This window comes from Eriocheir sinensis, chromosome 60 (genome assembly GCF_024679095.1).
Source record: "Eriocheir sinensis breed Jianghai 21 chromosome 60, ASM2467909v1, whole genome shotgun sequence".
Taxonomy (NCBI): domain Eukaryota; kingdom Metazoa; phylum Arthropoda; class Malacostraca; order Decapoda; family Varunidae; genus Eriocheir; species Eriocheir sinensis.
Genome location: NC_066568.1, coordinates 8,448,478 through 8,454,477, shown reverse-complemented (window position 1 = coordinate 8,454,477; position 6,000 = coordinate 8,448,478). Strand labels below are relative to the sequence as shown.

Below are 6,000 nucleotides of genomic sequence, written 5' to 3'. Positions count from 1 at the left end.
GCCATATTTTGAATTTTAAATTTTTGGGAAAGGTGTGTATGTTGTGTGACTGTAATGTGATGTGGAAAGAGAGAGGATCTGTCTTTAGAGAGCATGCTGAACTACTCTCTGGTGTTGATGAGACAATAGGGAAACGGAAAGTGTGGACATGGGAAGGGTTTTTGGAGGGCTTCAGCCCCCTCCTCGCTTCCCATATATACCTCACCGGGAGTGGCTTGGCTTACGCCCGTTTCGGTAGGTGTCTTCCTACCTACTACTCAATTCTCACGAATCTAAAATAACCTTAATACATCGCCACCGAAGACTTTACATTTTCGCCTTAACCAAACTTCCTCTACTTTGTAATGGACTGGTGTCAGGTCGCATATACATTTCAATATTATCATCGAGTGACTGACTCAAAGACTTGGAGAGAGAGAGAGAGAGAGAGAGAGAGAGAGAGAGAGAGAGAGAGAGAGAGAGAGAGAGAGAGAGAGAGAGAGAGAGAGAGAGAGAGAGAGAGAGAGAGAGAGAGAGAGAGAGAGAGAGAGAGAGAGAGAGAGAGAGAGAGAGAGAGAGAGAGAGACCTAACTGTGAGGACCCCGTTACTGATTCTAAAAAATAAAGCAGAAGCGCCTCACCGAGCTCCTCTCCACACAAGGGAGTCAAAGGTCATTCGCCTCATTGTCTCTTCCTCGCGACTGTCTTAATTGTCTTTCAACCCTCCTCTGTTTTGCTTCCATTTCAATCTGTTACCGATATTTTCATGTTCACTCCGCCTTGAACTTGCTTACAGCTTACCCCTCCTCTCGCTGCACCAGACTTTCTATGCTAGCTCATCCCTATGCTGCATACGCTCCACTGATGCAAGAATTAACAGGGTCTTCACTTTCATCCCTTTCACTATCAACTAACTTTGGAAGATGCTAGTTTTCTGCGGTATTTTCGACTGTATTGGAGATGTTTTAGTGCCTTAAGAATAAGGAACGGATCGCCTTGGGAAGATCACATCTCGCGTAGATCTGTTACCAAATGGACAGCCAAAGTTGTGGAGAGATGAAATTACTGTTTTTCTCGGAGCAGGACGAAGTACACCAGCATCGGGCAGAGAGAGATGGAGGATGTTAGGAAAGGCCGCTGTCCTGCACTGGTCTAGCTCTGGATGAGACTGATGATGATCGCGATATACACTTTTTTTTCAACGGAGTATCAAGACACGTTTAGCCCTAAATTTGAGAGAGAGAGAGAGAGAGAGAGAGAGAGAGAGAGAGAGAGAGAGAGAGAGAGAGAGAGAGAGAGAGAGAGAGAGAGAGAGAGAGAGAGAGAGAGAGAGAGAGAGAGAGAGAGAGAGAGAGAATTTACATATAGATACTATACAGCGCCCCTAAGTCGCTGTGCAGATGTTCATTCTTCCTTTCGGGCTTGTCGATAAATGGATGCCTGGAGAAAGCTGGGGATGGTAAATTGTGGCAACTCGGATGTTACCCTGGCCCTGTGGCGGGTTAATGGGTGATCTTCCACCACAGGCTCAAAGGGTCAACGGGGCAGAGATGCGCACCGCCGCCACGCGCAGCTATGGCGTATGCTCCCAACTTTACTTTGCCTTCCCAGGGTGGGGAGACCCGATCTGTTCCGCATATTCCGAGTGGGGTCTGATGAAACTATCGTATATTATTAGTATTGCATCTTTATTACTTAACGAATAGTTTATATTTATGAAGCCCAACATTCTGTTCGCCATATTAACTGTAGTCATTGCACTGACGAAGAATTTCAACCCGAAAAAGATAACGAACACGGAATTTAAAAGAACAGCTCAGAGAAATATAAATGACAGCTTGTAGCCTTCGTTCAGCATGATCTGTAATCAAGGAAATATATAAAGAACACGTGGCAGCAAATATTAAGCTAGATTTGATGTTATAGTTTTGTTATTGTAATTGATAATAAAACGACAGACAAGAGTTGGAGGTGAAAGAGTAGGATAAGAAAAGCGATAGTAAAAGAGGATGTGGAAGAAGAGAAGAAGGTTACTGGAAAGAGAAAGAGAAAGAGGAGAAGGAGGAGGAGGAGAAGGAGGAGGAGAAGAAGGAGGAGGAGAAGGAGGAGGAGGAGAAGGAGGAGGAGAAGAAGGAGGAGGAGAAGGAGGAGGAGGAGAAGGAGGAGGAGGAGGAGGAGGAAGAGGAGGGGAGGAGGAAGGGAAGAAAATGGAAGAGTAGCTGGAGGCTTCCTGGCGACACACTGACCCTTATTACTGTGGGTGGAGAGAGAGAAAGAGAGACGAGGTTGGGTTACAATGTTACAAGGTCAGTGACTTCGGTTCGGTTAGACTCCGTTAGAGAGGAGGAGGAGGAGGAGGAGAAAGAGGAGAAAGAAAAGAGCAGAATAAAGAAAGCAGGTGAACAGGTGTATAAATAAAATATTATACGTTAGATTGCATTGTTTTTTTGCAATATCAAACGGTGAATGTGTGTGTGTGTGTGTGTGTGTGTGTGTGTGTGTGTGTGTGTGTGTGTGTGTGTGTGTGTGTGTGTGTGTGTGAAGGGCATTTAAGGAAGATATTCGTAAGGTTCTGTAGGTTAGAGAGCCGGGTAGGACACGTAGTTAAGCTGGATAAATTCAGATTCATCAAGGACACTGGTAAGAATTGGTTCACCAACAGAGTAGTGGATGAGTGGAACTGGCTTGGCAGCCATGTGGTGAGTGCCAATACGATAGACATATTATTAAGAAAAAGATTACATAAATTCATGGACAGTGATGTTAGGTGGGGTTAGGTTCACAGGAACTGATACAGGCCTACCGGGCTCTTGCAGACTCCTGTGTTCTTATGCTCTAACGTTCTTATGCCTTGATTAAATTATAATTTGGGGCAAAATACATATATAGGCTACAACGACTTTCCACAGATAACACTAGAAAGCATAATTATACAAACACTAATTTCCAATGTTGTCCCCTTTTTATAAGTGGGAAGCTTATACGTACATAATTGGGATATTTGATGCGGTATATCGCAAGCCATGGGAAATTTCAACCACCTACTGAAAATCTTGCACAACTTCGACCATATACAGAATATCATGCTCAACTTCGACCATATACAGAAAATCATGCACAACTTCGACCATATACAGAAAATCATGCACAACCTCGACCATATACAGAAAATCATGCACAACTTCGACCATATACAGAAAATCATGCACAACCTCGACCATATACAGAAAATCATGCAAAACTTCGACCATATACAGAATATCAAGCTCAACTTCGACCATATACAGAATATCAAGCTGAACTTCGACCGTATACAGAAAATCATGCAAAACTTCGACCATATACAGAATATCAAGCTCAACTTCGACCATATACAGAATATCAAGCTCAACTTCGACCATATACAGAATATCAAGCTGAACTTCGACCATATACAGAAAATCATGCACAACTTCGACCATATACAGAAAATCATGCACAACCTCGACCATATACAGAAAATCATGCAAAACTTCGACCATATACAGAATATCAAGCTCAACTTCGACCATATACAGAAAATCGTGCACAACTTCGACCATATACAGAAAATCATGCACAACCTCGACCATATACAGAAAACCATGCACAACTTCGATGTTATAGTAGGATATCAATGTATTATTATTATTTAATATCACCACGAATTAGGCATACAATTGCCAATGGAAAAAACCCACGACAGATCGATCACGCCACCTTATAGGAATGTCGTCCGTCAGTGTTTACCGTCTCAGTTTTGTATACTTCGCACTCCGATGGTGCGCGGAGGTCACCTTGACATACGTGACCAATTGTAACAATTATTTCCCAACCTGTAACTCGTCACTCCTTCATGAGAGTCCGACTGACACACAACGACAGTCGCTCTCGCTCCGACGCTTCTTGTACATAAAGGCTACGAATATAATTCGCCTTAAGGAAGCTGAAGTCTTAATCAACACCCTTTAAACGCTCCCCGACAAGCCCGTTACATCGACCATATACAGAAAATCATGCTCAACTTCGACCATATACAGAAAACCATGCACAACCTCGACCATATACAGAAAATCATGCAAAACTTCGACCATATACAGAATATCAAGCTCAACTTCGACCATATACAGAAAATCGTGCACAACTTCGACCTTATACAGAAAATCATGCTCAACTTCGACCATATACAGAATATCATGCAAAACTTCGGCCATCATCAGGCCCCACCGGGAAGATGCCTACCGGCGCAATAGGCAACAACGTAAAAAAAAACAAAAAAAAAACAAACATACAGAAAATTGTGCACAACTTCGATCGTATTAAAAAAAATCATCATGAAAAACTTTAATGATGTACTGAAAATCATGCTCTATTTCATATGATTGACTAAATACTTTAAAATCATGAACCACTCATTGCAAACAACTGTGGACACGAGCCAGGGAGCGGAGACTAACATGGACTCAGCTTGGGCGTCCACCACACAGCCACCGGCCCCCCCTCGGTACGCGGTCTCAATCAAGCATGCATTATTTATGATATATTTTCAATGTCACCTGCATAAAGGGTGCGCGCGCGTATGTGTGTGTGTTTGTGTGTGTGTGTGTGTGCGTGTATGTACTAGGTCGGGACTGGTACAGAGCGGTTCCTCTTCCTACTTGCGCTCCTCCTTGTCCTTCTCCGCCGTCTTCCTCCTCCTCCATCTCTTTCCCCTCCTCTTCGTACTACTACTGCTATTACTACTACTACTTCAGCTACTACTACTACTCCTACTACTACTACTACTACGGTACTCATTATTTTTATTAATACGGTGATCGACGGATTTATCCCAGAGTGGGCGCCAGTCACTAGTGGCGTCCCTCAGGGCTCGGTTCTTGGCCCAGTGCTATTCATAATTTACATCAACGATGTGGATATTGGAATCAATAATCTCATTAGTAAATTTGCAGACGACACAAAGATGTTCTCACTGACGAAGACAGACAAAGCCCCCAAGAGGATTTGCATAAAATTTCAGCTTGGTCGGATAGATGGGAGATGCCCTTTAATGTAAATAAGTGCCAGGTCCTTCAAGTTGGAACAAGAAATAAGAAGTTCGATTACGAAATGCGCGGCGTCGAACTCGAAAGCGTTCAATGCGTCAAGGACCTGGGGTCAAAATCGCGTCAAACCTCAAATTCTCACATCAATGCATCGATGCAGCAAATAAAGCGGACAGAATGTTGGGCTTCATTAAAAGAAACTTTTTATTAAAAAATAAAGAAATAATACTTCCGCTCTACAATAGCTTAGTCAGACCCCACTTGGAATATGCGGTACAGTTTTGGTCTCCCCACCATGCAAAGGACATTGCTAAATTAGAAGGTGTTCAACGTCGGGCAACAAGAATGATCCCTTCTTTGCGCAGCAAACCCTACGTCGGGAGGCTCTCAACCCTTAACATGTTATCTCTTGAGACACGTCGCCTCCGGGGAAAACTGATCGAATGTTTCAAAATACGTAATGGGTTTACGAATGTGGACAAATCAAAATTGTTTATGATCGATGACACTTTGCGAACGAGGAATAATGGAAAAAAACTTAAATGTAGACAAGTAAATTCAGACTGCACCAAATCTTTCTTCACCAACGTTGTAGTGCGAGAATGGAATAAGCTTCCGCCTTCAGTGGTCCAGTGTAACACGACTGACTCCTTTTAAAACAAGCTCGACCTACACTTCCTTCAACTTAATATTAACTAGAGTTGAAATGCAAAGTTTTGGAGCTATCTGATTAATGTAGAATCACTTATAGGTTTAAGGACAGATCACCTAGTCTGGTCTGTGTGGTCTGGTTTTCTACGTAAATCAATGTAAATCTTCCTTGATTCACTTCCCTCCCCTGCACACTCGGCTCCCCCGTCCCCCCAACAGCCAACACAAATATGCGTGTTATGTATCTGAAAGGTGCCCTGCGCATTATCATCCAGATCCAGATCCAGATTACTCTTCTTCTTCTTCT

At 43.1% G+C, this 6,000-nt stretch overlaps 1 pseudogene; it reads left to right on the top strand.

Annotated features, from left to right (window-relative positions):
* The first annotated feature begins 447 nt into the window (after positions 1–447).
* The window catches only part of LOC126985865 (RNA-binding protein 25-like), a 43,772-nt pseudogene continuing 38,219 nt past the window's right edge, over positions 448–6,000 (top strand).